Raw genomic sequence first — 10,175 nt, forward strand, 5'->3', positions numbered from 1 at the left:
TCTAAGGAAATGATACTTGACATTAGAAAAGCTTTAGCAGACGAACTACACGATCTTGTGCTATGCTTAGGATTGGGTCTTATCCATCACATCATTCTCCTAATGATGTGATCCCGTTATCAACGAAATCCAATGTCCATGGTCAGGAAACCGTAACCATCTATTGATCAACGAGCTAGTCAACTAGAGGCTTACTAGGGACATATTGTGGTCTACGTATTCACACATGTATTACGGTCTCCGGTTAATACAATTATAGCATGAACAATAGACAATTATCATGAACAAGGAAATATCATAATAACCATTTTATTATTGCCTCTAGGGCATATTTCCAACATCGAGGCCTTACCGTCTCCGGCCTTCTCGCGGCCATGAAAAAAAAGGTTTGCGCCAGCCCCCGCATTGACCAGTGTGTCTTCCCTCATGACCGTCTTCTCTTCTTCCTTCTCCATGCCTCAGATCACGTCCTTCTGACGGTCCTCCGCCTTCTTCTTGATCTCTCGGCATTCAGCCGTGTCGTGTGTGCGCGAACTGTGCAAGGAACAGTACGGGCCGTTGCCCGAATTGTCGAAAGCCACCTCTTCCTTCTTCTGTCACTTCCACTCGGGCTCCGCCGCGAAGACCCGAGGCAACTTGCGTTTTGGGCCCTTCTTGTCATTGGAGGGTCTGGTCTCCCTCTCGACTATTTGTGAGGAATGGTTTTGGGCCTCAGCCACCTTGGCACACTTATCCGCCAGCTCGTAAAGTTGCATCGTTATGCGCACATCATGGACGACCATCTTCTCGCACATCTTAAGATTCACGACACTGTTGCGGAAGGCCACGACAACCTCCGCATCGTTGATGCGGGGAATTTTTTTGTGAACTTGGCTAAAAGAGTGGATGAACCCACGCAGCGTCTCACCCTCCTTCTAGATGGTGTTTAAGTCGGCGATCATGGACGGCGGATCGCAGGTTCCCTTGAAGTTGGCGATGAAACGTTCGCACGACTCGTCCCAAATTTTGATGGAGATTGGCGGGAGGTTCATGAGCAACAAACATGTTGAATCCTTAAGGGCCATAGGGAAACACTTGACCATGGCATCAACATGGCCATGGGCCCCTTGGATCGCTGTGGTGTAGATTTGGAAGAACTCGACCAGGTCGGTCAAGCCGTCGTACCGAGATGACAAATCCGGCTTGAACCGCCAGGACCAGACCACCTCACAAAGTTCAGGGGTGAACGCCTGGCATCCCGCGCCTATCTGCACAGCCCAGACGCCCAGAGTGCCTGGGGCAGGGCGCCCTGCCTCCACCATAACTTGGACGGATCAATGCTTCGACGCGAGTGTCCTCCGCCGGCTGACGTGTCGATGGTCACTGATCCTTGTCTTCCTCGGTGGAAGAGGCCACGGATGGCTACACCTCTCCTCCTAGGCATCCGCGCGCCCATCGTGGCTCGCGGTCTTGATGATGTTGAGGAGGCGCTGTGTGCCCCAGGGCCCGTGACGGTGTCTGCGAACGCAGCTGCATCTGGCCAATGATGCCAAGAAAATATGTGATCCATGCGAGCAAGGGACCATGCTCCACCTCTAGCGGCGGGTATTGCTGGAGCTCATGTGTCGCTATCAGTGCTGCAGCCAGCATGTAGATGGTGCATACTGTGGTTGCTGAGGGAATAATCGAAACACGAGTCCGATTGTCCTGTCGTGGGGGAACGATAACTAGGCCGCGATCAACACTCGCGCCATGGCCGACGACACCTCCTCTGTCATTCTGCTCCGCATCTCCTTCGTCACCCTCAGAAGGGTGGTGAACCTCCTCCACTGGCCAGGGAGGAGGAGGAGGCACCTGCTGAGGAGGAGGAAGCAACACCTGCTAAGCGGCAGCCGTGACCTCCTAATGTCGGCGTTGCGCCAAAGAACGCGCCTCCCGACTACTTACTGGGGCCATGGATGCCCCAAAATTCCTCGACGCCATGAGTCAAAGCACGCTTGACGCTCCGAGAAGAAAAATCATCACAGGTGGTGACGATGCGAGAGCCAGACGTCTCAGTCCCTACCTGGCGCGCCAAATGTCAGTTTCCAAGAACCTACATATGAGTTGTGAGATACAACCCATTGAATGGCCAGGGACAGAACATGTCCGGTGATCCTAAGTCATGGATGGATGTGGTGGATGAACTACAGATGAACTCAAAGAACAACCCAGGTTTGGGCCACCTTCTTGGTGTAATACCCTACTCCTGCTTTGTTTTGTATTGCAATGACATGGAGCTACAATATGTCTGTTACAAGGTGGAAAGTTCGACCACTTGATCAGTTCTGATCCTCTTCTATTTATATAACGGGGAGCGAGAGAAGAGAGGCGGTGGAGGGGAGAGAATCTCTCTCCCCACCTCCTTCCACAAAGGGTGCTCCATACCGCCCATAGTGCGCTAAAAGTGTCGCCCTGTGGCGTGCTCACGCAAGCTGTCCTATGACACTGTGGCCGACCTTTGAGTGACAGGACGTCCTCAGTAAGCCCTCTAAGTCAAACCTTATTACGTCTGCTCCACGCTTCGTTTGGAGGTACAACCTACCTTCATACTACAAGGCAGTATTTTGTCCTCCATCCCACGCGGAGCACCCAGGATAGCTTCCCAGAGAGGTCTTCCCAGGAGGAAAGTTCTTGGAGACGACTGAAAGCCTCTTTTCCCTATGAATTATGCCCCTTGCATGCCACGACACCTTTCCAGAGCCTCCGGTCGTCTAACTGTGAGTACCCCGTAATCCACTGGTCCGACAATAATGTCGGGGTGCATCATTTTTTATCAGGGATGTGAGACATATGAATGCATGATGCTTGTGTTTCTTACTCTCTCGCATAATGTTAGTTTGGTTTTAAATGCATATGAGGGGGAGAGGATCACTTTTCGTCTCCTGGACCAAGACTTCAACAACACTATTGATGAGTGGTGTGATTATTTTGGCTTCACCAACAATGATGATGATCTTAGATGTTTATGATTTCACTGACCCGCACCCAAAGCAATCCTTTTACCAAATGAGTCGTGATGGCTCGAGGCAAAGAGCTAGTTGCATTGAAAGTCCTGCTATACGTCATTTCTATTATGTTATCACTAACTCATTGCAGGCACGAGGAGAAGTTTCTAAGGTGAATGATGAGACCATGCTAGTTCTCAGGAAAGCAGCAAACCTTGACGTCAGTTATTCGCCCAACATTGGGGGAATACTTTTGCTACACATGGCGCATCAAGCAAACCATGCACAAGAAGATATTGTGTGTCGAGGAGTGATCACCATGTTGGCCAACTCCCTTGGTCTTAACTACAATCACCTTCGCCCCATTGTCGATAACACCCTTGTTAATATTTGCGTTCTTACTAGCGCTAGATTGGTAGTAGTTCATAATGACCGTCATTGCATTAGAATTCCTGGAGTAGCAGACTTGTTGCCTACTCCTATTCCTAACCATTTCCAGCGAGCATGTGCAATTGCATTGTGCTGCACAAGAAGGAGATGCAGCATTTGACCAAGAAGGCACTGGACCAGAACAAGTAGATGAAGAAGATCTCACCACCGATGAAGAAGAGGAGCAACCCCAAGAGCAGCCACAACAAGGAGGCTACACCACTTATGCGGACCTGAACAGCCTTCAGGGCTCTATCCAAGATATGAGCAACCTCACCATGTCCCTTGAAGGCACGTCCGCCTACATGAACATGAACTTCTCCAACTGGGGTTAGGAGTGGGCTCCTGACCAACCATCGCAATGATCCCGCCGGTTTGGGCTTGCAAAAGCCTAAGCTTGGGGGAGGTCATCACCACTTCTACATCAAGATGTGGCAGTATTTGAATAAATTGTAATGAGGTTGTACTTAAGCTCGTGGATCTTCAAAACACTACTTTGCTTTTATTCGCTTTTGCTCTTTTTATTTTACTTTTGCCTTTGTGATTTTTCGGTTGCAAGTTAGTTTTCAAAAACCCAAAAACCAAAAAATAGAATAAGCTTTGCTTTGCTCTTGTTCTTTATTTATCCCCTTGGAGTTCATTTATTTTTAAAGGAGTTAATTTTTGCCGGACAACAAAGAATGCCAGAGTAAGGAAGATACGTGTGTGAATTTGCAACTATGAAAGTATGTCCTACGGCCCCCATCTTTTGCACTTGAAATACTTAGAGTAGGTGTAGTAGTAGTATGTGTGATATGTGCAGATGGGAGTAAGTCTTGATAATTAAGACATAGGTTTTGTTCTAGTAGCTAAAATAATTTTGTAGCCTTTGTTCTGTTTAGTTTAGATAACCAAAACTTGTCATGGGACTGTTTTTCAATGAAATGATATTAACCAAGAATAACTATGCACAAGAAAAAGTCTTTCAAGACTTTGGAGTTGAGAAAAATTATAGTGGGAGTGATGTTTGAAATGCTCAACCCCATATTATTAATTTTAATAGACTTGATAGAACTTGTGGATTAAATTGTCTAGAGGAACTAGGTTGAAGGGTGAACGAGATTATGTCAAAATTCTATGTTGTATCTCTTACATGGTTCTTCAGCTTCTTGCTAGTGCCATGGCCCCGCAACTCTATGCACGTGTACGTGTGTAAATGTGGCTTTGTCATCTTTCTTGATGTTATGCTGAGGACTCTGCTAGCGAATGAACGATCCACAAAGAGCGGTAGCTCGAATTTCGGCTACGAGTGTGTTACTGTACGTAGTGGCAACACTACAAACGCATATTATTCGACTTTCTCTTGAATGGGTGTGTATGTTGTAAATAAACGGGACTGATCAAAAGAGCTCGAAAGAGACATCTATCAAAGGTCCATAGTTCCCAAACATTAAGCCACAAGAAAACCTATGCATGACCACTTAGTTGGCATAATCACTTCATGCGGCAATCAAAGTTCCAACAAACAATGATTGGAATAAAGTGCTTGAGAGCTTTGAGGAGGAAATAATTGTGGGCGTGCTTATGAGCACTAGAGCATCATATTTTCCTACATGCTTGTCATTCCCTAACTTATGTTGTATGGCTCTATCAAAAGAAAACTCTTCCATGCATTCCTAACAAGCAAGTGTTGTCTAAAATAAATATAATAGAGTGTCGCAAAGTCGTTTTGTCTAGTAGATTAAGAAATTAGGGTTGATTATCTTTACTTCACTAACAGTTGCACTATAGCCATGCCACCCCTATAGTTATGCTAAGTTTTTAGGTGTGACCCCCGAGACCGACGCTCCAGATGCCTTCCATGTTTTGCGTGTCAGCTCTGTTATTTATTTGTTTGTTGCTTTTATCCTCGCATCATCCGCTTGCATCGGCACTCCGTTGCCGTCATGTTCTAAAAACTTACATTCGTTCATCGTTGTCGTTTCTCCCTTTGCCTTCATCACCTTCCCTCGGACCGCTTTGCCTTCGTTGACCGATCCGAGTCCAACCGGGTTTTTGATTCCCTCTTGTCAAACCACCTAACCCCTCCATGCACAGTGCATCGACCCCTCGCGCGCGTCCGAAACTCCCCTGGACCCGACCCGGGCAGTCGTTACCGATGGGTCCGGATCATCCCCAAACACCCCTAAAAAAATCTACGGTTTCTTCTTTGACTATCCAAACCTTTCTATCTCGACCGTTCGATTTTAATCGGAGGGTCCGATTAGCCCCTAACCAAATCCGATGCTATATATAGCGGTCAACCCCAATTTTTAGGCCACCTGTCCCATCCATCCATTCCATCCATCGCGCCGCCACCCCCCTTGTCCTCTCCACGTTGGGATCCCCTCCCGATCCATCCAACCACCTACCTCCTCGTCTTGCACAACTAGCCAGCCGCGCCACGCCGAATCGCCCAAGCCGTACGCCTCCTCCCTCATCCCAGCGGAGCCCCGTCCTCCCCGCGCCTGTCCCGTGCGCCCGGCGCGAGGCCGGCAAGCAGCAGCAGCAACCAGGTCACGTCGTCGCTCCCCATGTCTTCTCTCTTTTCCCCGCTGCTCCTCTTGAACCTTCCCCGCCGTGGCCGCCTGTCTGCATGTCACCGACGGACCAGATGAGATCAAGCCGCTGGAGCTCCTGCACCAACCTTGCGTCCCCTTCCCACGTGTCGTTCCCGGACGGCCACCTTGCCAGCATCCCAGGGCCCGAGCTCCACCGCGCCATGCCCGCCTCGCCTCTGCCTCCTGTTTCACTGCATCGAAGCAGTGCATAGGAGGACAAGCACCTCGACCCCGCCTCTCCTGCCCGTTGACCGCGCCGCTGGAGCCCTGCATCGCGCCAAGCATCACCGGCACCCCCGAGTTCCGTCACGCAGCTGCATCCTCTGCTTCGCGCCGCTGCCTCCCCTGGGTCCAGAGGAGGACGAACGCTTCCGCGCCCTGCTTCTCGTTCTGCCCAGGAACGAGCACCGCCTCGCATTGACCGGTCTAGCGCCAGCGTGGGCGAGCGCCCCTCGACCGCACGCGCCTGGGCGGCAACCCCTTCGCCAGATCCGGCCCAGCCGCTCCTCTGCTTCGGCCCGGCAGCTCCCCTGCGTCAGCCTGCCAGCCTTGCCTCTCCACCGACTGGGCCTGGCCCTCTAGTGAGAAGCCCAGTCCGCCCGAGATGCGGCCTGGCTCCTATTTTTTTCGTGCTCTGCAAATTTTTCTAATTTTCCAGAGTTGGCAGATTTGCAGAAAAACCCTCATGATCATGCATTTAATAACTCCAGAACTGTGCATAATATGTAAATAATTTATATATGTAAAATGTTTAGAATTTCATCTAGTTTCATAATATGCCACTCTCATTCTTGTTTAAAATATTTAAACTTGTTGTTTGTTTAATTTTGCATAAATGCCATGTTAAAATGTTTTATTTCATAACTAAATAACCGTAGCCCCAAATTTAGTAAACTTTATATGTAAATGGGGTAGAAAAATGCATAGATTAACATGGTGGCATTACTTTGCATGTTTAACAACTCTTAAATTGTGTATAGGGCAGAACAGTACCAAATTTGAAGATTGCATATGAGGATTTTCCGGAATTGTTGTTTGTTGTTCCGGCCTCATTTAAACTTGCCTAGATAGGTAGTTTTATTATGTTTCACCTCTTGCCATGTTTAACAACATTTAATATTGTTGGGTATATAAACGGGAGAGAACTAAATAAGTAAATGCGGTGTTTCGTCAATATGAAACTTGTTGCATATTGAGCTCCACTTAACTTGTAGTATTGTTTGTTGCACTTTGCCATGCTTTGTCATGCTTTTAAACCGGACATGCATCATACTTGTTTGTGCATCATGCAATGTTTATGCTTGTGTGTTTACCATGTTGTTTGCTTCTTTCCGGTTTGCTTCTCTCGTTAGCTTCGGTTTCGTTCTAGAGTTGTGAGGATTCGTTCGACTACGTCTGTTTGTCTTCTTCATGGACTTGTTCTTCTTCCTTGCGGGATCTCAGGCAAGATGACCTTTACCCTCAATATCACTTCTATCTTTGCTTGCTAGTTGTTCGCTCTATCGCTATGTCGCGCTACCTACCACTTGTTTATCATGTCTCCCATATTGCCATGTCAAGCCTCTAACCCACCTTCCTAGCAAACCGTTGTTTGGCTATGTTACCGCTTTGCTCAGCCCCTCTTATAGCGTTGTTAGTTGTAGGTGAAGTTGAAGATTACTCCATGCTGGAACATGATTATGTTGGGATATCACAATATCTCTTATTTTAATTAATGCATCTATATCACGGGAATTTCATCTAGTCACTTTCATCATCTTGGTTTGATTTGTGTTTGCTACTTTGATAATTTTATGTGGGTGGACCGGTGCTTAGGTGTTGTTCTTACTTGAACAAACCTCCTACTTATGATTAACCCCCTCGCAAGCATCCACAACTACGAGAAAAGTATTAAGAATAAATCTAACCATAGCATTAAACTTTTGGATCCAAAACAATCCCTTATGGAATAGCGCATAAACTAGGGTTTAAGCTTGTGTCACTCTTGCAACCCATCATCTAATAACTACTCCACAATGCATTCCCTTAGGCCCTAATAAGGTGAAGTGTCATGTAGTCGACGTCCACATGACACCACTAAGGGAATCACAACATACATACCATCAAAATATCGAACACATATCAAGTTAACATGATTACTTGCAACAAGATTTCTCCCGTGACCTCAAGAACAAAAGTAACTACTCACAAATGATTACCATGCTCCAGATCAGAGGGGTATTAAATAGCATAATTGATATGAACATATAATCTTCCACCAAATAAACCATATAGTAATCAACTACAAGACGTAATCAACACTACTAGTCAGCCACAAGCACCAATCTAAGGTTCCGGTACAAAGATTGAACACAAGAGATGAACTAGGGTTTAAGAGGAGATGGTGCTGTTGAAGATGTTGATGGAGATTGCCCTCCCCAAGATGGGAGAGTTGTTGGTGATGATGATGATGATTTCCCCCTCCGGGAGGGAGTTCCCCCGGTGGAATCGCTCCGCCGGAGGGCAAAAGTGATCCTGCCCAATTTCCGCCTCGAGATAGCGGCGCTTCATCCCGAAAGTCCTCCCCTCACTTTTTTTCTAGGTCAAAATGACTTATATACCAGAAGAGGGGCATCAGAGGTGGGCAGAGCAGGGCACAACGCACCTGGGCTCCCTAGCACGCCCAGGTGGGTTGTGCCCACCTGGTGGGGCCCCTCTGGTGGTTATTTGCTCCAATATTCCTCATATATTCCAAAATAATTATCCGTAAATTTTAAGCTCATTTGGTGATGTGCAGAATAGGTATCTCGGACGTAGCTTTTCCAGGTCCAGAATTCCAGCTACCGGTATTCTCCCTCTTTGTGTAAACCTTGCATATTATGAGAGAAAAGGCATTAGAATTACTCCAAAAGGCATTATTATGTGATAAAACATAGTAAATAACAGTAGGTAAACATGATGCAAAATGGACGTATTAGTAGCGCATGGCAAGTACCAGCGCTACAGGTAGGATAGTAGCAGTAGCGCGGGCCAGCAGACCAGCGTTGTTGCTTAGTGGCCCATCCTCATCCACCGGGGCTGCCCATAGTAGTAGCGTTCTGCAAAAAATAGCGCTACTACTAGTCCCATAGCAGCAGCGCGTGTTGGTGGCCCACCGCTACCGCTATGTGTGCATAGTGCGAGTAGGTGGGCCCCACTTAGCAGCAATGATGCCCCCCTTAGCAGCATTGCGGGTTACAGACCGATGCTACTATTTCTACACTTAGCAGTAGCGCTGGCGCATTACCCGTGTTGCTGCTAAACGGCCTTATCCTCTCCCCTACCCATCACTCTACTGCTAATGGGCTTAGCAGTAGCATGGGCCCGTGACCCACGCTACTGTTAAGCCAGCCTTGTCATCTTTCCTCTGCGGCTCGTCCACCTCACTCTCCCCTCACACTCTCGCAGCCGTTGCCCGCTCTCTCTGCCACCGCTGTCGCCCGCCATTGCCCCGAGGTAGCTCCCATTCTATTCCTCTTGCCACCCTCCTCTCTCCTCCCTCCTCTCGCTTCCCAACGTCCTCCTCTCCTCCCTCCCTCCTCCTCTCGCCCGCCCTCCTCTTTTTGGCCATCGTCCTCCTCTCCTCTGGACGTCCTCTCCTCCCTCCCTCCTCCCTTCCTCCTCTCACCGGCCACCCTCTCCTCTAGATGCCCTCTCCTCCCTCCCTCCCTCATGCTGCCCTCATACCTCCCTTAAATCGTTTTACTGGCTTATGCATTCTCTATTTTATAGTTTGTAGTTTACTAAATTTATTTGGTAGAATTTTCTAGGGTTGAAGAAGTAGACAGTAGGTAATAAAATTAGGTTTATTAGGAATCAAATTGGATATTGTCATATGCAAGTTCTAGGTTTTATGGTTTTACTAATTTAGTTTTTTAGTACATCTATTGAATTTCGGAAGTTTCATTATAAACTGAATATCAAGTGCATAAAAAATAAATGAATATTTTATGGGAATTAATGGGAGAAGTAAAATCCAACAATATTTTTTTTTGAAATGAAAATGTAAGGAACTTGACTCTGTTTGAACATGTGAGGAAATGAAAACGAAAATGTGAAGAAATGAAGCTAGTATTTTTGAAATGAAAATGTCAATAGTGTTTACATGCTCATTTGTGACTCCTCATGTGGTGCATTGTAGATCATACTGACGAGCCGCTCAACGACACCTAGAAGATCACCG

This window comes from Aegilops tauschii, chromosome 4, assembly GCF_002575655.3.
Source record: "Aegilops tauschii subsp. strangulata cultivar AL8/78 chromosome 4, Aet v6.0, whole genome shotgun sequence".
NCBI lineage: Eukaryota > Viridiplantae > Streptophyta > Magnoliopsida > Poales > Poaceae > Aegilops > Aegilops tauschii.